Source organism: Electrona antarctica (assembly GCF_951216825.1).
Source record: "Electrona antarctica genome assembly, chromosome: 9".
Taxonomy (NCBI): domain Eukaryota; kingdom Metazoa; phylum Chordata; class Actinopteri; order Myctophiformes; family Myctophidae; genus Electrona; species Electrona antarctica.
Window position 1 is genome coordinate 44,341,125 of NC_136790.1, and position 25,724 is coordinate 44,366,848.

A 25,724-nucleotide genomic window follows, 5' to 3' on the forward strand; every position below is an offset into this window, starting at 1 on the left:
CTCTCGGCCGTGAGACATTCACATATCCAGCGACACCGCGCTCTCTCACTCACTACACCTCTGTGAGTCCTTGATATTCCATCACTTCCACCACATTCTCCTTTCTTCCCCGTTTGTGCCAGCTGGCCGGGCGCCAAAACAGTTTGGATCATCCATGGTGGCCTCCGTCATGCCGTGCAGTGTGTGTGTGTGCGTTTGTGTGTGCTACTACTTACTGTACGGCCAACAACAAACGGATGAACCCTGACGATTGTCGACGGGCCGTGTACGACCGTACGCGTTGATTAATTGATTAAATCGGGTTACAAAGCTGCGCTGTGGTGCGTGTGTGCACCGCGCATCTGTTTAAGCAAGGGAGCGAGAGTGAGCAAGCGGAGAGGAGAGGAGAGGAGAGGAGAGGAGAGGAGAGGAGAGGAGAGGAGAGGACCGCACATCACAGCCCTCAGCCCTGTCCGCTACATTCAAATAAATGATGTAATTGCCGGTGGTGTGTGTGTGTGGGGGGGGGGGGGGGGGGGGGACGACGACATGAATATGGAGTGATGGATGAGCTGTGTTGTTGCTGCCTATGTACAGTACAGTACAGTACAGTACAGTACAGTACAGTACAGTACAGTACAGTACAGTACAGTACAGTACAGTACAGTACAGTACAGTACAGTAGATAATGGCTCTGCCAAACAGCATGCATGAGAGGCCCTAATGAGACTCTGATGGCTGATCCGCTACTAGACAAGTTGGTAAACATAAACACGTGCACACACACACACACACACACACACACACACACACACACACACACACACACACACACACACACACACACACACACACACACACACACACAGTGGAAGAAGAAGTAAGTAAGTAAATGTCCTATATTCAAAAGTTGACTAAAGTAAAAGAACAAAATCTTTTCAAACTTTTGTAAACTTTTTTTTCTCTCTTTCCTTTTGTTCTTATGTTTTATTAATGCAGATCTACAAGCCATAAAAAGGGCTCCATTGCTTAATGTATTTTTTGTATACTAATCATCTAAATCCACAGAGTAACTAAAGCTTTCGAATAAGTAGATTAAAAAAGTACACAATATTTGCCGTAAAGTATTGAAAAATGGAAATATTCAAGTAAAGTAAAAGGTATCTCTAGTACAGTGCTTGAGTAAATGTACTTTTTACTTTCCCCCACTGTCGCACGCACGCACGCACACACGCACGCACGCACACACGCACGCACACACGCACGCACGCACGCACACAAACACATGTAAGCGCAGAGAAACACTGCATTCAGGGCAAGGCTCCAGCTTGCAATGCAGCGAGATATTTTTAACTCTATTTAACAAGTCGGTGAGAAATCCCCCCCCCCACCACCCCCCAGCCAATGAGAAGCGATTAAGTAACATGTGTTCCAGTACATGTACAGCATCAACTAACTAAGTAACACATGTTCCAGTACATGTACAGCATCAACTAACTAAGTAACACATGTTCCAGTACATGTACAGCATCAACTAACTAAGTAACACATGTTCCAGTACAAGTACTCACATGTTTTACCTAAAAGTAAAAGTATCAATACTGCAATGTAGAACTATACTGTTACAAGTAAAAGTCCGGAATTCAACTGTACTTGAGTGAAAGTACATACGCATTGTGAGCTTGTAGATCTGCTATTTTCAAATTGCCATATATAGGGCTGGAGTGGTTAATGTATGTTTTGTAATATTAATCGAAAGTAACTAAAGTTTTCAAATAAATGTTGTGGAGTAAAAGTACAATATTTGCCTCTGAGATGTTAGTGGAGTAGAAGTACAGTGAGAGTACTGTAAATTGGAAATGCTCAAGTAAAGTACAAAATACCTCAAAATTGTACCACTCATTTTCAACATTTTACTGTCATTTATATACCTTAGAGTTGTTGTGTGGAAATAATAATAAAAAAGTCCCCCCATTCTGTGTTCCGGAGGTCCGAAAAAAATAAAAATGAAGTATACATCTTTGTGATGTCACTGAGATGTACCTCATAATTGTATTCCTTTAAGTACAGTACTTAAGTAAATGTACTTAGTTACTTTCCAAATTCCACACCACTGCCTGCTGGGCAGGCTTTCAGTTTTATTGTATTTATAGTGGAGTCGACCATAAACGCACCGTCACAGGTTGCATTTAAATGGGCCCAGGTGTGCAGTGATTAGCAAGCATGTGAAAACCAAACACGAGCAATGTTCAAATCTCCAGGGGTTCTATTTTCGTCCATGCTAAACCCTATAGCGTGTGAAAACGTGTACGTCACCAATAGGGGGGCGGCGTCTGAAAAGCTAGGGACGGCCCTCTCGTGGGCATTAAATTCTAGCCCACATCACTCAGAATAGAGTGACGGTGGTATGTTTTTGTAAATATTGAGCTCGTTCTTGGCGACAACATAGTTAACCAACACCAGGATGGATAGAAAGAAACTCGGGCCCAAATACATTACAAGGACAAGGAAAATGTTGTGAACAAACACGGCTGTGCTTAGATACTTTGTTGAACGTTATGTCTCTGCGCCTGTGCGCCGTACAGCCGAGATCCAAGCCATACGTCTTTTTGTAAACTCGTCAATCTGGGTTCCTTGATGCTGTCTCCATGCTGGAAAGCTGAAAATCTAATTCCGTTTTCTGGCTCATTCCCTCGACGTGACCTGCTGTGGCACTTATTTACTGAGCAAGTCTGCACCATTGTGAAGTCAGTTTAAAAAAAGAACGTACTGTATACAAGCACATCTGATAGTCGCTCAATGTAACAAACCAGACAAGCCAACAAGTATGGCGGCCGCTACCACGTGACACATATGTTGACGCCCCCTCCAGGAGATTTTGGTACACACTATATCCCTAAACTACTTTGCCTTTTTTTATATATAGTTAAAATAGCCAATCTACAAGCTCACAACGTGTCGCCGTAGATTGGCTATTTTAACTATTCAAAAATGTTTTTCAAAAAGGTTCCGTTCCCCCTTCCGTTCCCTCCCCCAAAAACCGGAAGGCATAATCTTCCATTCTTACCTCACACTGCAGGTCACGCTAAAGTCTCTCTAGAAGCGTTTATATTCCAAAACGAGAGGCATGCTGAAGTCAGAAATGAAGACGGAACATTGTCCTTCTGGTCAAAAACCATGGGTTCCCTAGATTAGAAGTTACGAGCAATTATTTTGGAGCCGTAAACCAAGGACTATTAAATGAGGACGGGAGGCGAAGACCATACGGTGGACTCCATGTTGCTCCCCGGAAGGAAAGAAACATGCACAATTTGAGACCAAGGAAGCTGAACGCGGAAGTGTTGGCCATATAGAGCGTCGCAGTCCCGCCTCCTACCCTGGACCAGGAAATGAAACCCAATGCATTATTCTCATAGACATTTCTTAAAGTATTTATTTAAAGACGGTTACGCCGCGGACAAAGCCAACTCGAGTCGTGACAACTCATGACAACACAAACAATATTTTGGACCAAACAAATAATTACAGAAGAAGAAAAACAAAACAAAAAGTGTTGTAACCTGCTGTTTTTTTCTTCTTTCTAATTATTTGTTTGGTCCAAAATATTGTTTGTGTTGTCATGAGTTGTCACGACTCGAAAAACGATTTAGGAATATCTATCACTGACGAGCAATGGTCTACATCTCAGGTCTACAGGTTACATTCGTCAAAGGAAAAACTCAACAGAATGTATCCAAATGTGAATCCAGCCTGTGACAGATGTGGCCAGTCGCCGGCCACTCTAGCGCATATGTTCTGGCACTGCACTAAACTAACATCATATTGGCAAAGTATATTTAAATCACTATCAGACATTGTTGGAAAACCTTTTGACCCGGATCCACTGACAGCAGTTCTAGGAGTTAAAAGCCCCGGGGTCAAATTGTCTACTTTCCAATATAACATGGTAAAATATGTGACTCTACTGGCTCGCACTACACTTATGAAGGATGTTATGCACTATTTGCAATTGGAAAAGATAAAGTTTGAATTGAGAGGGAGTGAAGATAGATTTTACCAGACATGGCAACCCTTCATTGACTATTTCAATAGGTGCACGCTAACCCCTCCTACACAATAGATAACAAAATCAAAAATTGGAAAGAAGGAAAAAAAGGAGAAAGGAACTGAGTGTTTTTTCTTATTTTATTTTCTCATTTAAAAAGAAGAATGTCGTGTTGGGAAAGTTTGAGAGCAAGAGTGTCTGTCCTGTTGTCTTTATTTTGTTTGTCTGTTCACATTTGTCACTGTTTAACTGTTTTTTGTTTTTTCTTTATCACATTTATGTACCTTTTTTATTATGTATTGTATGTCACTTAATTACTCATTATCTGTCAATGATATTCTGAAGTTATGTCATAATACAAAAAGCCTAATAAAAACTATTTAAAAAAAGAAAGACATGTCTATGAGAATAATGCATTGGGTTTCATTTCCTGGTCCAGGGTAGGAGGCGGGACTGCGACGCTCTATAGCCCATTGCGCATGTTTCTTTCCTTCCAGGGAGCAACATGGAGTCCACCGTATACGGTCTTCGCTTCCTGTCCTCATTTAATAGTCATTGCCGTAAACAAGGAAGTGAACGGCATGCGCGAAACAGCAAGGAGTACGGTGCAGAAGGAGAGGCCAAAAAAAAAGAAGAAAAAAAACTTTTTTCCACACGTTGAGAATCACCACCAGTGTGTTAAGACACACTGTATTCAGCGACATGACTCAAGAGGATAGACGCTCCAGGCAAACAGGATACATTAAGCTTAAGCACTGTCATGCAAAGTAGCGCATTAGCATAAATAATGACACCGGGTTGCTGTAATTACTGCAGGCAGTGTGTAGGAGAGTGTACAGACAGTAGACATGGTGTGGGTGATGATCCCCCCCCCCAGGCAGGGTGAGACTATACTTGCTGCGTAAGGATTTGGTGCTCCCCGTGCTCATTATGAAGGGAAAGAGGGATCAATGAATGGACAGTCAAGTCTGCGTCGGCCATCTTGTCGATATGCTTCATATATAATGATGAGTCGGCGCTTTATACGGACGTGAACTATATTCCACGTTCACCTCTCCTCATCTCTGCTCTGTCCTGAAAAAGCTAACGGGCACTCTGGACGCGCGGGACTATAGTACTGTAAATGTGCGCAAATGTCTATAGGAGTTAACGCATTTTGGGCGGGAACCCCTTTTGGTGTTTTAAACATTGTTATAATTTAGCTATTGAAAAATAGCAGATCTACAAGCTCATAGCGCGCCACCGAGTGGCGCGCTATGAACTTGTAGGTCTGCTATTTTTGAAAAATCGTTAAAATGTGCCTCAAATCTTTCAGAAAATTGTCTTTCAGAAAGTTTTCTAAAATTGATTTAGAAAACTTTTTTTTTTTAATTTCGACGTCAGGCCTGAATGGGTTAAGAGATGGAGTCCAGTGATGTTTGTACTTGTTTCTGTTTTGTATATGCGTCTATAATATTCAAACATGTCTTCCCTGTGTATTTTTTGGTTTCTTCCTGAAAGCTTTGAAAGCCTTTGAGTCAAAAAGGCCCAATCGAAATACACCACTTTAGTGACATCATAACCCTAACCCCTCCCTCCCTCCCCATTATCATACAACACACAGAGGCTATTGAGTATTTAATCTGCTATTTCCATTTGTGCTCGTTTTCATAGACCTGGCCACTTGTTTCTCTTGTTTATCTGGCAACACAGCAAGAGGAAGAGGAAGTTAATTATGCACACACAAAACGCAGAGACTTATGGGCTATTGAGTATTTAAGCTGTGACGTAAGCGCCCCCTCCAGAGCTACTTCCGGGTCCTACTGTTTGTGTCACTTTTGTGTCCCCATAGAGTTATACTGTGTCAGACTAAATCTGAGACTAAAACAACCACTAAAGTCTCATTTTACCGCTTTCCTTGCAACAACAAAGCTACTGGTCTCCCAAATCTGGCTGTGACAGGCCATTTGCCCCACACTGAATACTATCGCCATTTTATTTCATTGTGTCAACTAAATCCTCCATTAGAGATTGTATTAATGCAAACTAGATTCAACGTATACTCAACCCTGCACACATTCTAAATATGCCCCCGAAATATTGTACTGAGCAAATGGATTGTTACCACCTTCAATAATAATGATAATAATAGTCTTTCTTGTCTCCACATCATATATTTTCTTTGTCGTGGACACTTAGGTCATATTCACACCAGAAAGCTTTACTGCGATTAAAACGAATCCTGCTGCGCATTGTCGGAAAGTGTGCTTCGTTTGGCAGGTGTGAAGGCTCAATCGAATCCTAATGCAGTGGTTCCCAAAGTGGGGTCCAGGGACCCCCAGGGGTACCTGAGGGAATTCCAGTGGGTCCCCAGCTAAATGGTAGTTAGGAACCAAATGGACCATTATGGGTCTGTAACTCTGAGTTTGTACAAATGGAACACCCAGACTTAAATTAACTTTGATTTTACAATATAAATTGGGGTCAATGCCATTAAATGGACTAATATGCATGTCAAACTGGGGGTCCTTGAAATTAAACGGGTTGAGAATCACTGGTCTCTGGAATATATTTTCTAATGGGGTCGATTTGGGGGTCCTTGACATGAAAAGGTTTGGGAACCACTGTCCTATTGTGCACCAAAGAACCACTGTCCTAATGCGCAACGAAGAACCGCATTCTACTCCGCCAAAAAAAACAGGGGTTTCACTTTGCTTCAGAACGCAGCAGAGGGCGGATCACTGCAGGTGTGAATGCAATGGCATTAAACATAGGGAGTGAATGTACCAATGTGGGATGAAGAAGTTGGTATTTGGCACACGAGAAGGAAGGAGAAGGCATTATTACGCAGCGACGCGTAAGGATGTCACACGTGTTCTAATGAAGAGATAGAAGCCCCATATGGCCAGACCATCATAGGCTTATGCTGAAGGTTAAACACACAAACAATGCAGTGTACAGGATATAATTATATTAATGGAGGCGATTGGGTTCCATCGCATATTTGCACAATGTTGCAGGTTGCATAAAGTCTTTGCGCTTGTAGTACAGACCTGGACCTGGAATCCTGACGGGCAGCTCTGCTATATGGAGTCGTCAGATAAAAGTGGTATGTGTTTGTGTAGACATTATGGCTACTCCTATTAACCTACCAGGTTTATTTATGATCTGATCTGGAGTCAGATAAAAGTGCTGTGTGTTTGTGTAGACAGTAGGCTATACTCCTATTAACCTACCAGGTTTATTTAATGTATGTAGGCTTTATGTAGGCTAGCCGCTAACTTTATCAAACAAGTTGGTAAAGTTGTAGACATCCGTTATTGCGCACACACACGCACACACACGCACACACACACACACACGCACGTCCAGTCCCCTAAAGTCCTAACTATTTCTCAAAGTATATATATAATATATATATTTTAACACAAAGGTAGTTTATGAATTGAACACATTGATAAAGGTCACTGCTGCGTTTCCAATTCTTGCGGATGACAGCGCAGTGTGAAGGCAAAACGCAGCAAATTAAGGGCGCATTCGGAAATAGCGCACTGAGCGCACTGTTCAATGCAAACTAATAGGCGAGTGCGCACCCGGTGCGCATTTCCGAACGCACCCTTAATATGCACCCGTGGATTTGTGCCCGACTTGTCAGACTGCGGTGCTCTATAGTATTTGTAGTAGATAACAGCAGCACAATTTGAAATGTGCACCCTATATGGCCAGAAACCTAATGAAGTATGTGTGTTTGACGAGGGTTTGACTGGATTGCTGAATTCCTACAATGCCCAGAATGCTTCAGTGCTCTTCCCCTCCTTGTGGAGAGGGGAGAGGTGTGACTTTGTAGTCCAGGAAGGAAGTGAGACCACATTTGAATGGCAAAATGTTGGTCATGAACGTGGCGTCATGACTAAACTATCTAAAAAAAACACATATTACACACATTAAAAAACCCCAGGTAAGTGTTTCTTGTGTCCTAAAAACATCATTAAATTAAGATCTGGTTGCAAAAGTCAGTGCGCCTGCCTTTTCTGGACATTACAGCGAACCAAAATGAGTGCTGCTCTTCCCCAGCCACCCTAGGGGTGTGGGGGTGGGGGGAGGGGGATTGCTTACTGTACGATAAGTCTGTGGCTAGATGAGGAGTTGTCTTCGTGTGCGTTTGGTTATATAGCTAGCGGAGGCTGTGAGGCAGTACAGGCGCTAAATGAATGTCTCGCGGAACTCGCCCAGACGCCCACCTTAACCCATTTAGACCCGACGTCGAATAATTCTGACAGTTTTCTGAAATACCCGTTTCTATATATCAGTGGTTCTCAAACTATTTCATGTCAAGGACCCCCAAAAATATATGTATTTGGCCGCCGACCCCCCCCCATCTGAAAATATGTTGTTCCAGGGAAGCAAAGATTTGAGTTTAAAACGCCCTGAAAGAACATATATATTCAAAGATGTGTGCCGCAATTTTCACGATTTCAGTATAACATAATGCTTATAAAACACCAAAAGGGGTTCCCGCCCAGAATGGGTTAAGTAGCCAAAAGAGCCACCGTTAAGTGAATGTTTGATATTTTCTCCTCCAGCGTGCCAGGCTCTAATCTGGCCCCGTGGCATGCCATTACGGTGAGGCTAATAACAGATGTCTGCGGCGGCGGGGCCTGGAGGGGACACGGAGAGTGCAGGGGCCTGGGCTGTGCTAACTGGCCCTGACAGACTCATTAGGAGAGCACTGGCAGCACCCGCGCACGGCAGCATGCAGGGCAAACTCCTCGCACTTAACACGGAGCCCGCCAGAAACGAGGAACACGGAGGGTTAAATTAGTACCCTAGCCCGCCAAACACCAGACTCTCGTTTTCCAGGGCTTGTATTCTTTAATCCATGTTTTGATCCGATCGTATCCTTAGCTACTGTTTGCTAACGCAACAACACAAAGTGGGACAGTGGCCGCGGCCATTTTGAAAATGTGAGCGCATCCACTTCAATTCTAAGCCCTGCATTCAAAGCCCTGTATCTCAGAAACGACATTGAGGGGGCCGTTTCTCTGGCCCAGACAAGCGTTTTCAACGGCCTGTAGCAGGCGCTGTGATACTCGCGGTCGGGTTTTTCCACCAGAGGCCGAGAGAACAACAACCGGTCAAGACACCACACACAGCAGTTTGTCACTGTAACATGCGATTACGGATATTTGGCCCTTCAAAGTAAGTGTTACGCGCGATAAAACCCTGGCAGTACGCTATTAATTAATGGCGGCGGATTAAGAGTTAAACTTGTTGGCTCACACAGACAAAGCAGCATGCAAGAAGGGCTCACTTTTATAGCGTAAAGAACAGCATTGTACTTTACGCTTTGTTCCACAGCCGCCGTTGCTATCGAGTATTTAATCTACTATTTCCATTTGTGCTTGTTTTCTGGATCTCTCTCTCTCCTTTCACTCTTTCCAACGCCCCCACCAAACCTATACCCCCTAATTCACTCTCTGGGCTGACAGCCCCTTTTTGAACCTTCGACCACAGTCAGAGAGGTCCGGTTGGAAGTACGTCGACTAGTTTAACCTCACACACTCTCTCCCTCTTAGCTCCCTGTATCGCCTATATACGACTCGCAGCCAAAACAGCAGCAGCAGCAGGTACAATAGAGTACAGTGGCAGCTTTTCTATACGGATAACTGATGTGGAATCTGGAAATCATAATTCTATCCATAATGTGTGCTACTGTGCTCATAGCATATGGTGATCTGTTTAGTTGGTCAGACTAGCTGGCTGGCTTAATTGGGGTCTGTCTTTGATATTCAAGGACCACCTGGGGACAGGGGTTGTTTTTACTGTGCCTTTTGTTTGAGTCCTGAGATCCTGGTTCACACCTAGGGCCATCAAATGCTAAACATGGGTTCAAAGTGGCCACTCAACAAATGGTTGATCAATGCGTAAGCTGGGGTTGACTTCAGGGGAACAGTGAACACGCCTCTATTCTCACCTCTTGTCTGTGGGATTGTACTTAATGTCATGCAATTGAATGTAACCAGTTCAGTCAGTTTGGCCAGTCACTACCTGGTGGTGGCTGGTCAAGGCCATCCAGGCCTATGCTATGCTATGCTATGCTGTGTACTTCGAAATAAACATCAAGGAACATCTAATCTGCTGTCGTGCTGTCTCACAATTATCTCAATGCTCTCCCAGTGTTTTGGTTAAGTTTGTATGGTCTCGTGTCATAAGATACGACAGATGGTGCGCGATCCCGACCTTCATGGTGTTTACACCAGTTAGGAGGAGAATCGGCGGCTTTTTTATTCAGTCTAATCAGCGAGTTTTTGTGAGAGACGACAACGACGGGTTCCAGCGGAACGAGGACGAGGATGACGACGGACCACCGCGATGAGGAGTGTTGCGCAGCGGCGGCGTGCGTCTCTTTCCAACTGGCCAGTGGACAGAGGAGCGGTCGACGAGGAGCAGCAGCCTTCACGGGGGCCTTCGATCGTCAACTCTACGCGGGGGACGGCGAGCAGAGGAGCGATGCAGCGCAGCACGGCACGGGGACGCCAGCGGAGGTCCACGACGGGGTGAGGCGACCACTCGACGCTTGGCGCGGCGGTTTCCACTTTCGGGAATTCGTTTCGGAATGGACAGGAGGACAGTGTCAAACAGCGGCCGTGTGGTATGCGGTGTACTGATCACACATTGCACGCACGACACGTGCCGAAGAAGGACACATCTCCGTGGCGGCGGTGGCTTGGCTTTCCATGGCCGGCTGACGACGCAAGCTGAGGGCCTTCGCGGACCTGAGCAGGGGTCTGTGATGAAGATGTTGCCTTTTCTTTCTCGTTTTCCCATCTCTGTTGTTTCAGAGCTGGGAGGGGGGGAGATGATGATGAGATGATGAGAGTTTGCTTCGAGAGCTTTCAGCGAAAACAGCGGTGAACATTTTCTCAACTTGATCCGTGGCTGAAGCGAACTTTGAGGTAACGGAATGCAGCATACAGAAGAATTTCCTTTGTCCGTACAGAGAAAAGATGGACTTTCCTTCTCTCTGTTTTCAAAATTGTGCGTCATGTTTGTTTCAACATGAAAAAATAGGCCTCATGTTGGTATGTTTTTGTCGTATAGTTAGGTAAGTTGGTTCATAAGTAGCCTAATTGTGAATCAAATAGGTGTTTTCCTAGAGACGTGAAGAGAGTATTAATTAGTTAAATATTGCTTAAACTCTGGCCTGTTAATGTATTTGTTTATGGTCAGGATAGGTCTGGAGACTTATTTTGATTTTGGTCCTGTGAAACTCCAAAGAGAGAGTTTCATGTGATTTGGTGTGTATGTTCTATATACCTTAGTGGAGCAGAGTTTTATTTAAAGCATTATAAACGTATAGATATGTTATGGCACGTCCTAAATTTCCTGAAAGCGGCAATGTCTTGTTTAAACGTCAGCTAATTGTAACTTACTAATCATTTTCCATTATCCATTGTTTAAGATACTTGTCAGGATAGTGCAATTGGCAGTCGTTTGGTGCCGACAGTGTTAAAAGTCAGGATAGTGATTCAATTACAGGGTAATTAATTGGTAGTCGTGTAGTGCCGACAGTGTTAAAGAGGGTTTAATTTGACTCTGCCATAAGAGTTTGTGAAATAACGCAAAGAGAATCCTCCACTGATACGAAATTGTATTTGAACTTACTGTAATGGAAACCATTTATGAATTATCCACTGATACGAAATTGTATTTGTACTTACTGTAAATGAAATCATTTATGTCGAGTTTTGTAATCTTGAATGTCTGTTTGAAAACCATGTTGGGGTAAAGCTGCTATTCTGGTGTCTCGAATGTATTGTTAACCTGAGGATCAAGGGGGGTGGAAACTGGTAACTGGTAAGAATTATGGTTCCATATTTTTTATATGACATATATGTCATAAGGGGGGTTATGTGGAATCTGGAAATCATAATTCTATCCATAATGTGTGCTACTGTGCTCATAGCATATGGTGATCTGTTTAGTTGGTCAGACTAGCTGGCTGGCTTAATTGGGGTCTGTCTTTGATATTCAAGGACCACCTGGGGACAGGGGTTGTTTTTACTGTGCCTTTTGTTTGAGTCCTGAGATCCTGGTTCACACCTAGGGCCATCAAATGCTAAACATGGGTTCAAAGTGGCCACTCAACAAATGGTTGATCAATGCGTAAGCTGGGGTTGACTTCAGGGGAACAGTGAACACGCCTCTATTCTCACCTCTTGTCTGTGGGATTGTACTTAATGTCATGCAATTGAATGTAACCAGTTCAGTCAGTTTGGCCAGTCACTACCTGGTGGTGGCTGGTCAAGGCCATCCAGGCCTATGCTATGCTATGCTATGCTGTGTACTTCGAAATAAACATCAAGGAACATCTAATCTGCTGTCGTGCTGTCTCACAATTATCTCAATGCTCTCCCAGTGTTTTGGTTAAGTTTGTATGGTCTCGTGTCATAAGATACGACACTGACTAACATAAGCAGAAGACTGTAAACTCGTCGTAACTCAGCGGCTCTATATAACTCAGTTCGTCGCCGGCTCACGTTGTCAACACAGGAAGCTGCAGCACATCACAGAGCGCTGCTTATATGTGTCCCCCTGTAACTGTTACCGTGCTCGTGTGCAGTGGTGGAAAGTACATTTACTTAAGTACAGTTTGAAGGTATTTGTACTTTTTTTCTTATATCCAATACTTTTACTTTCTATACTCCACTACATCTCGGAGGCAAATGTTGTACTTTTAACTCCACTAGTACCACTACTAGTTAGGCTACATTTGAAAACTTTATACTTTTTACACACAAGTTCATTTTGAATCCTGGACTTTTACTCGTATTAATAGTATAATAGTATTTAACGATTGAGTACCTTTTCCACCACTGGCCGGACGCTATAGAAGCAACAATGCCTGTGTGGGGGACTCTGGGGGGGGGGGGGGGGGGGGGACTTCCCCAGGCAGAAAGACGGACAGACAGAAAAGCAAACATTGCCCTGTCGCATGGCTAGGACCGAGCCAATGGCCACATGCCATTGGCTGACCGGGTGAAGAGCAAACACAGAGAGGCCAATGATTGTGGTCAGGATGTTAGAGAACTATGACAATAGGGGGGATTGAGGGGGGGGGAGGGTGTAGGGGGGATGTGATAGCGCTGCTGTCGGGCAGAAACTTCACATTCCTTACTGTACGTTCATGTTTTGTAAATTAATGCACCCCTTCATATTAATCAAACCAGATTGTGACTAAATAAATATATAGGCTGCCGGTACATTGGATCCATTGGAAAGCAGTTGATTTTTCGGTTTTGGACATGCAAGGTTTTTCCACCAGACAGGTGTGTGTGTGTGTGTGTATGTGGTGTGTGTGGGTGTGGGTGTGGGTGTGTGTGTGGGTGTGTGTGTGTGCGTGCGTGCGTGCGTGCGTGCGTGCGTGCGTGCGTGCGTGCGTGCGTGCGTTGCTTGTGTGTTCCTGCAAGTAAGTGCATATCAGTGTGCACATTTCCGTGTGGAACACCGTGTAAACAAATCCGATACCGCACTATTATGATGTGATCTTTGCCTATACTGACGCTATAGACCACAAACAACAAGTGTGGTGGACTCAGCGGTGGCACATACACACACACACACACACATGCACATACACACACATGCAGTAAGTGGGCAGTGGTGGAACAAAGTACACCCATGTTGGGTCTTAGTAGCAATAGTAGAAATTCAAAAATGTTACATAAGTCAAAGCACAAAAGTAGGATCTAAGCTAAGGATCTAAGTTCTAAGTACCACACGCAAAAGTAGTCTTTTTTTAAAAATCATAGTATATCATCTTATTGAACGATAACTATTGATCATTAACAACATAAGTCCTTTTTTGTACAACTGGTATTTTATACAACTGTGTGAACAGATTTGAGAGCCTGCCATCGTAGTCCACTAACCCGGACATGTTTAGTACACCAAGGTTTTATATTAGAAATGTTGAGTATAGGTCCCCAGCATGTAGAAACTGCCAGATGTTGAGCAATGTTCATAATTGGTATAATATGTGACCATACCATTAACAGTTTGACGGCCGCTAATTGTTTAATCCAGTGTTCCACCGCGCGTAAACGTGACATTTGTTTAATGCGTTTAATTCGCCGTTTTAAAATAATTAAAAAGAACAGCGGATTTATCCGGGACCTGATGACGAGGCCGTCACGTTATGATGACAAAACCGGAAATCAAGTCATCATCTGGGCTGCTAGGGCTTCTGGGAAATTGAGCCCAATGCAAGTGAACGGGGGGTTTGTTTGGACTACAACTTGCTCTGCACTGTGGTTTCGTTTCGCATTGTCATGGCCGCTGGTGCTGATGATCATAACAAGCCGACTGAACATTTTTCGCCGGATTTTCGTTGTTGAAAGCTGCAAATACTTCAGCGTATGCTCTAAAAGTAATAAAACAATCGACGTGTCAAAATAGGGGGTTTTCATTTTTCCATTCCAAGCATTAGTTTAGCAAAAAAACATTCATTGGGCTAAAAAATTGTGCTGACATCATCACATTTGTGATGATGGCAATGGCCGTTTTTAGCCCAACAAGGTTTTTTTTTGCAAAACTAATGCTTGGAATGTATTCAGCATGTAAAAAAACTATGATAAATAGTTTCTTTACAGAAACGACAGGTTTTATAAACATCAATCATCCGACATAATTTACCGCTTTTGTTTACATGCGTGTAGCGCTAGTTGACTGTGTTTGTTTGGTTAGCATCCGGGTTAGCCACATGATTGAAAACAACGTCATCTGCTTTCCTACTATTCTGATTGGTTGGTATGAACCAATCGCCGAAGACTGCAACGCCCATCCCAGAAACTGCCAAAAATTCAGACAGAGTGTCAGGGCTATAACAATGGTGCACACTTGTTAGGTAGGGGTAGGGTACGGACAAAGAGAAACACAACAAACTTTATCTTAACTTTTTGGAAACGATACTGCAAAAGGGGATTTTTACCACTGTTTTTGGACGTCTCAACTAGGGGTGTGCTGAAATATCGATATGGCGATATATATCGATACGTCCTCCCGCGATAAATAATCTATATTGATTATTAAAATATTGAAAAAAAAGAAAAAATGATGAACAACATGTTTAGAAAAGGAGGAAATGACAGCTAAAATAAAGCAAATCCCACTCAGATTCCACAGCAACCAGAAGTACTGAATTACTGGATGGTGATTTGTCCAAAGTCTCCAAACAGCTTTGTGGGAATACAAAATGCTGCATTTTTTCAGTTCCAAGTATTTTGTAGTTGCAGATATCGTGATATATCGCTGATGAAATTTCATACAATATATCGATATATCGCAAATATCGCAATATATAGAATATCGTGATATTATCGTTATCGAGGGCCTAATATCGCGATATATATCGTATCATGAGGAACCCATATCGTCCCACCCCTAGTCTCAACCCCCCGTCCTATACCGATGCAGGGATATCTCTCCCTCTTCTCTGAGCTAAAGCGTGGACATGAGATTCCAAACGGAGCTATAGGGTCTCCCCATCTCTCCAAACTCTTTAGTGAATAGAAAAAGTGAATGAATAAATTAATCATGTTCAGCTTGGCAAACCAATTTTATCCAATCAAGAGAAAGAATAGGAAGTGATGAAACAGCTGGGAAATGAGCAGAAGAAATTTGGAACTGGAACACTATAAATTTGAAGCAGATTGATTAATGCTCTCTGTTGGAGTTCTCTCTCCTGATTGCATAGAATTCGGTATTCTGACCTGAAAATGCATCGTCCATTTACTGGAGAGCTGAAGAGATGGGGAGGCCCCTGATACTGAACAAACACTCTATAGAGCTGAAGAGATGGGGAGGCCCCTGATACTGAACAAACACTATAGAGCTGAAGAGATGGGGAGGCCCCTGATACTGAACAAACACTATAGAGCTGAAGAGATGGGGAGGCCCCTGATACTGAACAAACACTATAGAGCTGAAGAGATGGGGAGGCCCCTGATACTGAACAAACACTCTATAGAGCTGAAGAGATGGGGAGGCCCCTGATACTGAACAAACACTCTATAGAGCTGAAGAGATGGGGAGGCCCCTGATACTGAACCAACACTCTATAGAGCTGAAGAGATGGGGAGGCCCCTGATACTGAACAAACACTCTATAGAGCTGAAGAGATGGGGAGGCCCCTGATACTGAACCAACACTCTATAGAGCTGAAGAGATGGGGAGGCCCCTGATACTGAACCAACACTCTATAGAGCTGAAGAGATGGGGAGGCCCCTGATACTGAACAAACACTCTATAGAGCTGAAGAGATGGGGAGGCCCCTGATACTGAACCAACACTCTATAGAGCTGAAGAGATGGGGAGGCCCCGGATACTGAACAAACACTCTATAGAGCTGAAGAGATGGGGAGGCCCCTGATACTGAACAAACACTATAGAGCTGAAGAGATGGGGAGGCCCCTGATACTGAACAAACACTCTATAGAGCTGAAGAGATGGGGAGGCCCCTGATACTGAACCAACACTCTATAGAGCTGAAGAGATGGGGAGGCCCCTGATACTGAACCAACACTCTATAGAGCTGAAGAGATGGGGAGGCCCCTGATACTGAACCAACACTCTATAGAGCTGAAGAGATGGGGAGGCCCCTGATACTGAACAAACACTCTATAGAGCTGAAGAGATGGGGAGGCCCCTGATACTGAACCAACACTCTATAGAGCTGAAGAGATGGGGAGGCCCCTGATACTGAACAAACACTCTATAGAGCTGAAGAGATGGGGAGGCCCCTGATACTGAACAAACACTCTATAGAGCTGAAGAGATGGGGAGGCCCCTGATACTGAACAAACACTCTATAGAGCTGGGGAGGCCCCTGATACTGAACACACACTCTATAGAGCTGAACAGATGGGGAGGCCCCTGATACTGAACAAACACTCTATAGAGCTGGGGAGGCCCCTGATACTGAACAAACACTCTATAGAGCTGGGGAGGCCCCTGATACTGAACAAACACTCTATAGAGCTGGGGAGGCCCCTGATACTGAACAAACACTCTATAGAGCTGAAGAGATGGGGAGGCCCTGATACTGAACAAACACTATAGAGCTGAAGAGATGGGGAGGCCCCTGATACTGAACAAACACTCTATAGAGCTGAAGAGATGGGGAGGCCCCTGATACTGAACACACACTCTATAGAGCTGAAGAGATGGGGAGGCCCCTGATACTGAACACACACTCTATAGAGCTGAACAGATGGGGAGGCCCCTGATACTGAACAAACACTATATAGAGCTGAAGAGATGGGGAGGCCCCTGATACTGAACAAACACTCTATAGAGCGTCGCAGTCCCGCCCCCTACCAGGACCCAGGAAATGATTCTCTGTTCATTTTCCTCATAGACATTTCAAAAAGTATTTATTTAAAGACCTTTTAAGCCTCGTACAAAGCCAACTCTTGTCGTGAGACTCATGACAAATCATGACAACAAACACATTTTTTTGGGCCGAACAAATAATTAGACAGAAGAAGAAAACGGCAGGTTACAACACTTTTTTTGTTGTTTTTCTTCTTTGTAATTATTTGTTTGGTCCAAAATATTGTGTGTGTTGTCATGATTTGTCACAACTCGAGTTGGCTTCGTACGGCGCTTATAAGGTCTTTAAATAAATACGTTTTGATATGTCTATGGGAAAAATGCATTGGGAATTATTTCCTGGGCCTGGCGTCGTCATGAAAGGGGGCGGGACTGCGACGCTCTATAGCAATTGATTACTATATATATGGCATTGTGACAGCAGATCTGGATTTCTGAATCTTTTGAATAAAAGTATATGACTATCTTCATGTGTGAAGATCACGACACTGATCTCATCTAACCCTGGATAACCATACATGGAGAAGACTGGATCATCACCTAGATCTGCATATATGGAGCCGGCCAGCAACTCTTGTTTGATCTGACCTCATCAAACCCTGTTGTTATGGCCCTGTGGGTCATAATGTGTATATTCCTGTGTTGCTCTGTCTTTTCCCCTCAGTGTTTGTGTGAATGGGTGAGCAGTGACTGATAGAGGATCAGCTGGGGTGAATGTGGGATGAGTAGTGATTGAGTGAGTAGGGGCATGAATGTGAGTGGCTAGCTACCAGGTGGACCTTGCTGGTGATTGGTTCCTCTGACCAGGCTCACCTATAAAGCTGCCTGTTGTCAGTACTTCTGATGTCTTCCTTCTAGCCAAGTTCTAAGCACCAACACTTTGTTCAGTTTTTAGCTTTGTGATGTGAACTAGATCAGGGGTTCTCAACCCGTGGGTCGCCAAATTATTTTAGGGGGTCCCTAAAAAAAAGAATCACGATTTTTCAAAAATAGCAGACCTACAAGCTCGTAGCGCGCCACTCGGTGGCGCGCTATGAGCTTGTAGATCTGCTATTTTTAAATAGCTAAATTATAACAATGCTCCCGAGACGTTGCCAAAGCATTTTCGGGGGTCCCCGGCCAAAAACGTTGAGAACCCCTGATCTAGATGTATTCGGTATGTAGGGGTGGGTGACCTCTCTTTTTGTCAACTTTGTATTTTGGTTTCCTTTGTTAGGAGTTGTGTTTACCCACCCTGAGTAATGCATTTCTATCTACAATAAATCCTACAGCCATAGGATTTTAACAATGTGTGGCCTGTCTGAATTGGGAACTGGGTAGGCGGGAGTCCATTTTGATGTTGCGACCCAAGGTTCTCCTAGACTGGGTTGTAATACCTGTACACTCAAGACACGCTCCATATATGGCCAGTACATAATTCATTCCATATAGGTTCATCTGATCCCCCAAGGCAAAGCGCCAGCGGTCGCCCAGCAGTCCGTCGTCACCCAGGCGGATGCGTGCACGCTTCTCGCCCTCAGGGTGTCTGACTAATGTTGCTCTGGAGAGGGAGAAGTCTGGAGCTCTCTGGTGGAGCTGTTGCCCCGCGACCCGACTACGGATAAGCAGTTGGATGGATGGATGGATTGATTCAACTTCAAAGTACTTTACTTTTCCTTTTGCCCAGTCGATTTATAAACACGGAGCACTTTTACCGACGGACCGGATGTTGTGCCGGATGTGGCTGAAGCAGCTAGATGTAGCCACACCACTCTAAAGGCGATCGACAACAACGGGAGGTAAGAATAAATCTATCGCGACTAGCGACTGGACAGCGGAGGGCCGTCTAACACAGGATGTTTTTATAATTAGACAGGATGATTTAGATCGCGAGTTATTAACGTTTTAAGATTTTCGTTGTCGTCGGCTAAACAGGGGACCATTTTCAATCTCACTGTTGCGCAACATCGAGGATTGCACAACAGTCGCTTCCAGGCTGTGGAGCGATGCGATCCGTTTTCATATCAATAAACTTCCTCTTTTGGATCAAACTTCGTCTTGGGCGTCGGGCGTTATCAATAGAAAGGACAAAGAACTTCGTCCTGGGCGATGGGGGTGTTAAAAAGACAACCAGAATTCACAACTACAAAACCTAGACTATTATTTCAAGTCCCTGACGTGAAAACGTTTGGAGAACCACATCACTACCACACACAAATCGCTTTCTGTATAAGTGCACTGCACTGAAGCAAGCGGAGCAGACAGACATGTATTAGTACTGTTAGTTACAACACAATGTTCGGGGCCTGGAACTTTTTATAGGCAGCAGCAGCAGCACCGTGGGCACAGCAAAGCCCTCGAAGCACAGCTGTGGGGTATTGTTACCTGTAACGTTAGCTGTTGCATGTTATATTATTTACACAGATCGAGACTTAATGGAACACATGTGTTTTGTGAAGCCCACATTCTTCCCAGATTAGCAGAAAGGCCCACATACACCGGGCTCCACCAATGGGAGGAATGCATGCGAGGACCAGACTGGCTTATAGGGGAAACTCTATCACTCAACTCTGGTTATACAGAGCATACATGCGCTGTACATACTACATACTGTACATACACACATGCACGCGCACACACACACACACACACGCCCACACATTCACGCACGGATACACACAAACTTCACTTTTTCATGAGCAGAACACAGAACACATGCATACACACAGAACGCATGCACACATATACATTTTGGTCTCAAATATTAAAGCAAGCAATACCTTAAACTGTACGGTCGCACGCACGTGTGTGTGCGCGCACACACACACACACACACACACACACACACGCACGCGCGCGCGCACGCGCGCACGCACGCACGCACGCACACGCACACAGACGCTGGTTTGCATATACAGCATGCCACTCACTCAACGAACGCATTGCACACTGAAACTATGTTTGGCGTCAGAGCGAGGAAATAATATAGCACAAAACATTCTTTTCATTTCCAACATAGCCTATAATACCATTCCATTCTGCTGGATGACACCGTTTGTGAAGATCACGTAAATACTGCTCTTTCTATTCACGAGGGGCATATTTGCCTGTCAGGTCCATTACATAAGCATACCGTAACCATTATTATTGCATAATGTCACTTCAGTGCAAGCAGCAGTGCTCTTATATACAGTCAATAGAAGAGTAAGAATCGATCCCTTCTCTCTGTGGTTTGTATCATTTAGGCCAGGGGTTTTCAACCTGTTTTGTTTTTTTGTTTGTTTTTTGCAGGCTGGAAAATGGAAATTAAGGGTTTATATAGTACACATAGTACATGCATAAACCTTCCTTAACCCTCCTGTTTGAGCAGCAGCAGCTCTGACAGTATAGTGTGATAAACTGGTTCTGAAAACACTTCCTCAACGCTGGATTGGGTTCCAGATCCCAACCCTAGTTGAGGCCTAATGACCAACAAACTAAACATGAGCGTTAACCTGTTTCCAAGCAATGCTAACACTTCACCTTCTAGTCATGCCAATGGGAACAGCTAGAGCTATTTATAGCAGAGCATGACCAGATTTTCCGATGGCTCTCCATCCATTTCAAGTGTACATCCACACTGCGTGCGTGCGTGCGTGCGTGCGTGCGTGCGTGCGTGCGTGCGTGCGTGCGTGCGTGCGTGCGTGCGTGCGTGCGTGCGTGTACATGGACAGTTCATGCAAGCATACATGTACTGTGAGTGCTCGTGCACTGATGCATAGGGCCCTATTGATTATATTATTATCAGAATTTGGATCAAATCGAACGCAGCTGGGGCCTTTGTCTGGTCTGGTCTCCTCTCTCGTCTATTGTCCCCCTCCCCTCCCCTCCCCTCTCCTTGGCCTCCTCTTCTCCTGTTCGCTGGGCCTCTCCTCTCTTCAACATGCTGTCCTCTGTTTACATGCCTCCAATAGTTTTCAGTTTGTGTTGACGATCCTCCGGTCAACAACACTGTGTGTGTCATTTACACTGCTACACAATAGGAGACATCTGCTGTGGGATATACTGATAGACTGGAAATAGAACTCGTGACAACAGCCCCCTCTCCCTCTCTCCATGTCTCTCTCTCTCTCTGACTCTCTCTCTGTGTCTCTCTCTCTCTACAGACAAAGCATGTAATTTCTAGAAATGTCCTGAAGAATTTTTGAGTGTACACAAAAGATTAAATAAAGGCTTCGTTAAAGGTCTCTCTTTTTCTCTCTCTCTCTGATTGAATGCATAGTTTATTAGACAGAATGTATAAACAGCAGCAGAGTACAGTCAAACACTCAGTCCAAAGGGGATAGCACCCAAAAAAGTCCTCTCTCTCTCTCTCTCTCTCTCTCCCTCTCTCCCTCTCTCATGAGTGGACTCAAACTGTCTATACAGTATGGACCTACATGCATGGGAGTGGCCCATATAAAGACATGACATTCCGGGACATTGAAGAGCTTGCGGGTTTCATTTAACATATAGCATCCAAAGCTTTATACGATATACAATCAAACAGAGGGGGTGCTCTAGTTCATTCATTGGGGGATCATTGTTGTTGTAACAAGTGTAACTAGAAAAGGTTCCCTTCTGGGCACAGGTCTCCACCAGGAGGATAGGACTGTGTGAGATGTTTGGCAAAATGTTTAGGAGTAATATAAACATGTTTCCCTTTGATGGCAATTGGATGATTTGAGGCATTTTGTTCCAAAAATGTGTTTAGCAAAAATCAACCTGTTGGTGGCGCTATAACAGGCCAATGTGAAAAGGGTGGGATATATTCCTCAGCCTAGTAAGAAAATGTGTGAAAGATTTCACGTAAATTGCATGCTGTGTTCATGATTTGAGGCTTTTGTTCAAAATGGGGCAATCTTGCAAACTGTGAAAGCCAATTATAGCCAATTAGGATGGAATATGAAATATCGGACAGATCCGACTTGAGCACATGACCATAGAGATACTGTGTAACGATTTGTGAGATTTTTGGACAGAATCTGGAGGAGTAATATAAAAAAATGTGTTTTACAAAAGTCGGCCTCCTGGTGGCGCTATAACAGGCCGTTCTGGAAAATGCGGGGCAGAGGTTCATCGTTGGCATCCAGGGAGTGTGTGTGCAAAGTTTGGCATCGACCGGGTTAACGGTGCCGGAGATTAGCTGGTAACGGACGGACGGAAGGACACACACACGGACGGACACACACACGGACGGACGGGGACACACACACACACACACGGACGGAGTGCAAAACATACTCTCTCCCCATGCCTTCGGCCTGGTGGAGACAAAAGAAAATGCATTGAGGTGCAAGGAGTATTAATTGTGGAGTAGAGACTCAAGAGTACAAACTTTTAATAGAAGTCTATCGTTGTGCGGTTCAAAGTCAAGGCCATTCCTCGCCAAGGTCGACCTGTACAACAGGAGCCTGTGGTGATGGACCTTCACTGACTGTCTCTTATAAGCGCACACACACACTTTCTCTCACTTTCACTCAAACATATAGGGGCACACAAGCATGCACACACTCACACATACCCGATATTGTACACACATTCTCTCTCTCACTCTCTCTCTGTTGATAGCCTCCCTATGCTGATGGAACCTATAGCTGTCTCCTTCACACATGCACCATAATAGACATGTGCACGCACGCACGCACGCACGCACGCACGCACGCACGCACGCATGCACGCACGCTCATGCTCTCTCTCTGATACTGAGGCAGAAAGAAATAGAAATAAACCTTTCATTTTTATTTATTTTCCCTTCAATAAAAAAGAAAGCCTTGCCTTTTCATGAGGCAAAACAACGCGCCGGTATATACCACCACAGTGGTATAACTGACACGCAGGCTGAAAGGAAGTGCTTGGTCTCAGGTCCAAAATTAGGCTTTTGGGGGATTTAGCCAGTGATGGAATTTTTTTATCCCATGATTTTGTAACCCATTTTTCACCCCTGTGTCAATTATCTAATGTGATCCTGGGCTCTACACACCCTCCGCCAACCTGGGGAGAGCAACGGGCTGTCTTGAACTCATGCTTCCTTCATGCATGAGTGTCCAAGTCGCTCCTTTACACCTGACAGGGGTTTCCCTGGTTGGACGTATAGCGCGTCTTAAATAATGGTTAATGTGGTTAAACGCAAAGGTGTGACACAGATGCGTTCTCAGGTATTAACGGTTCAAGGATCAGAGTTCTCAGAGACCCTTCAATGCCTTTGAAGAAAACATCTATTTTGATATACCAAAAATTGTTGCCAGAAGATGTCTTGTTTTTTTGTTGTTGTTGTTTTTCCCCCACGCAGTCCCATTTGAAGACACAGCATTGTATATTTCAGTCACAGATCTTTTCCAGATCGAGAGCCCGATGAGAAAACTCAACTTGACGTTCCAAAAAGTGTCTGTTCTCCTTTCAGAAGACCCCCAATTTGTTAACGGGATTATTCAGCCCATGCAGCTCGGGAAAGACGTCACATTAAAAGGAATCGTAGTCTCTGAATGTGTAGCTCTCTACAAAACAGGACACATTCATACTAATAATTTACAAATAGAAGACATAAAGGAAGGGATTAGAACAACAACTTATCATTTCAAAAGACTGTATTTGAAGTAAACCAACATCAGTCATGGTCTAGTGAGGCGAGGTGTACTCTGGCAGGTTAGGTCAGCTAATACACGCAGAACACGCAAGGTGACGCTTTGTCTGCTCCCACCAGAGAGCCTTCATTTGTTCCTTCACGTCAGAGACAAGAAGAGAGAGAGAGAGAGAGAGAGAGATAGATGCAACGAGGGGAACAAGCGTGACAAGACAGAGGGAGTACAGAGGCAGAGAAGAGAAGAGAAGTGGAGAGAACTTTAAAAGCAGACAGTTTATAGAAAAAGAGTGACAAGAGTGCAGGCCAGGGTGAAAGGGAGGTTAAGATAAGACAGAGTCTGCTTGGACAGAGAGAGAGAGAGAGAGAGAGAGAGAGAGAGAGAGAGAACAGTACAGTCTGATTTACAGTAGACTTCGCCGTATGACGCGTGGGCTTCTAGATCAGCTATTTTCGGTGCGTGACACGACGCCAATAACGAGGCACAAAGGGTAGCCATGACGGACAGAGAGACACACGCACGCGCGCACACACACACACACACACACGCACACACACACACACACACACACACAGAGTGAGAGAGTGAGAGTAAGAGAGAGAGAGAGAGAGAGAGAGAGAGAGAGAGAGCCGGTGGAGTTCATATGCTGACTACAGGCTCAGAGTTGATTTGGTTTCAGAGAGCATTGTTACGGTGCTTTGAATTAATGCCTCCCAAAGAGTCCAATTGTGATTCTTGGGGCTCTGCTGACAGAATATTTGACAAGCCTAGGGTGAGTTGCTGATCTCAGCTGAATCCTCTGTTCTGTGTGTGTGTGTGTGTGTGCGTGTGCGTGCACGCGTGTATGCGTGCGTGCATACGGAGCATATGGGCGTAGTAGGGTCTAGGCATCCACACACGTTCACACGCCCCCACACACACACACTTGCGCGCGCGCGAACATGAGTGGATGTGCGTTGCAACACCGCCAGATTGAACTGGATGTGAGGTGGAAATTCACAGAAACCTGCTGACAGCAAAATGACAGATTTATTCAAATGAAATGTTGACGTTCATAACTATGAGAAACAACAATGGAGCGCGCACACACACACACACAAACACACACACACACACACACACACACACACACACACACACACACACACACACACACACACACACACACACACACACACACACACAGAGCACTAAAACAAGCGCTCATATGCTGGCAAAGAGGTTGCATTCACTCAATCATAAGGAAAGTGTTTAGACCACAGAGCTCTAGGATGTCATTTGGCGACTGGCCAGAGGTGCTTTTTCCCCCCACTTTGTTTCCCCTGCTGGGAACACGGCGTCCCCTCACTGCTGCCGCGCACACGCACACACACGCATGCATGTACGTACGCACACATACACATGTACACACACAGAGAGAGAGAGAGACATGCAGGCACACATTACAGAGCAATGTTCCCGCTCTTTTTATTGATTGCTGATGCATTGAAAGAAGGATACACACATGCGCACACACACGCGCGCATGTACGTACGCACGCATACACATGTACACACATACACACACAGTGTTTTATTGATTGCTGATGAATTGAAAGAAGGATAAGATCAGCGCCGGCTCCATGCAGGCACAAATCAGCAGGAGGGCAGACTTTTTTTTCTCCAAAGGGTGCACTTTATTTTTCACTATGTATAACAAATACTCGCCTATTAACACGTTAATCGCCCCGGGGGCATTTAGGACCATTAAAT

General features: G+C 44.5%; 1 protein-coding gene across 1 annotated transcript in view; it reads right to left on the reverse strand.

The window, feature by feature from the left end:
* The window catches only part of tox2 (TOX high mobility group box family member 2), a gene marked incomplete at its 5' end in the record, with an annotated part of 168,293 nt that overhangs the window by 75,817 nt on the left and 66,752 nt on the right, over positions 1-25,724 (reverse strand).